We start from the raw sequence: 1,840 nt of genomic DNA, 5'->3' as shown, positions 1-1,840 counted from the left end.
ATAGATTCAGATGAATATGGTACTTAAGTTGAGGCACCAGAATTTAGTACGGTATTATCCATACAATTTCGAAATAAGTTGCTTAAAATCAAAATAAGCAACAAGGATATCCAGAGGTAATGCAGTACGATCGTTTCATCTCCTCTCTCTCTCTCTCTCTCTGTATACACACACACACACACACATATACCTCCACTTACGTCAGTAATTGTAATTGGTTCTTAGACACGCAAATTAACTTGAAAAGCGACGTAACACGCATCAGCATTCTAAAATATTTATTCGAGTTTATCTGTTGTTAACGAAAGATCTGTACACGTTTTCAGATATATTTTCCTTGATTTTCCACTTTGTTTATAATAATGTCAGTGGCTTAGCATGCGTAAAAAAAATTTTTTTTTAAACCTATAAATGTAAAAATTACCAATTAATAATTTAGGATACTAACAGGCAGTACCGGCCTGCTAAAATAGCAATCAAAATGACCAAAGCACAAGTTTTCACTTGAACACAAAGGTGAAAGCGGGCAGAAAAAACGAAAACCCTAAGGCCCCGCATCAATAAGCTCTCTGTTAGGACACCAGGCTAACAATATTATATTAACTAGATTAGTGACGAACTCGAAGTAATCGTTTACTAGAATCCCAAGTTAAGGTTCATCACAATTCTATATTGTAAATCCGTGGATGGGCTTCAGAGAAACTGGTTTTTACATCTGTTTCTTATATATGTGTATATATACAGGTCGTCGTCGACTTACGATTGATTGACTTTACAACGATTAAGATGAGCATTTTACATACAATATTATTAAATACATATGTCCACACTCAAAATGTGATATAGTGAGAACAAAAGCTTCACCCACCGGAGACTATTGAAGCAATTAGTAAACAACAAATTCTTGAAAGAGTATTAAATTTTTTTGTAAAACATCAAAGGAGGTAATTCCAAGAGCAGATTAGGCTTATTAAACTCACTCGGCGAGGCATGTTAGTTTGAATGACTAAATGTAGTCAATGTCTGTATAATGGGGTTAATGTAAGAATAACTATACATGTAACCGAAATACTGACAGTGCTGCCAATCAAGTATCAAGACAATCCTTCGTAAATCATCCCTTACTTGCCCTTAAAACGAACGAACTCTGTTCAAGAGATTGACAGATAAATAGTTTGGTAGGTAGGTAGGTAGATAGATAGATAGATAGATAGATAGATAGACAGACAGACAGACACACACACACATACACACACATACACACACTTATATAGAGAGAGATTGAGAGGGCGGGGCACAAAGCGAGCGAGATAGATAGATAGATAGATAGATAGATAGATAGATAGATAGATAGATAAAGAATAGATAAAGTGAGTGACTGAGAAAGAGGGAGAGCTTGGGAGAAAAAAACAGAGAGAGTGAGAGAGAGAGAAAGAGAGAGAGAGAGAAAGAGAGAGAGAGAAAGAGGGAGAATGAGAAGGAGAGAAAGAGAGTCGACTATTGGCAGACGTGCGTATTGTCTGATTTGCTTGCTATATTACTGTAAAGGAATATTTTCCTTGCACTTAAGTCGATATCTGTTTCTGTCGACTGGTCTCAGATGTCAACAAGGAAGTATCTAGATTGTCACTCGGTCTCCTGGAAATGATAGCAAAATCTCCTTCAAATCATACTTTACCGCTTTTAATAATGGTGTATTAGGGAATACAGTTCTTGGTATACGGTCAAATGAGATGATCACGACCCTCATGCTCTAGCTCTCGAGTTACATAAACACTTTTATTCATATAATAAATTATTTAGCTTTTTTTTTTATACATGTTGTCTATTTCATGCTTGT

Source organism: Octopus bimaculoides, chromosome 4 (assembly GCF_001194135.2).
Source record: "Octopus bimaculoides isolate UCB-OBI-ISO-001 chromosome 4, ASM119413v2, whole genome shotgun sequence".
NCBI classification, from domain to species: domain Eukaryota; kingdom Metazoa; phylum Mollusca; class Cephalopoda; order Octopoda; family Octopodidae; genus Octopus; species Octopus bimaculoides.
The sequence above is the reverse complement of the archived record's forward strand: the minus strand, read 5'-3'. Positions refer to the sequence as shown.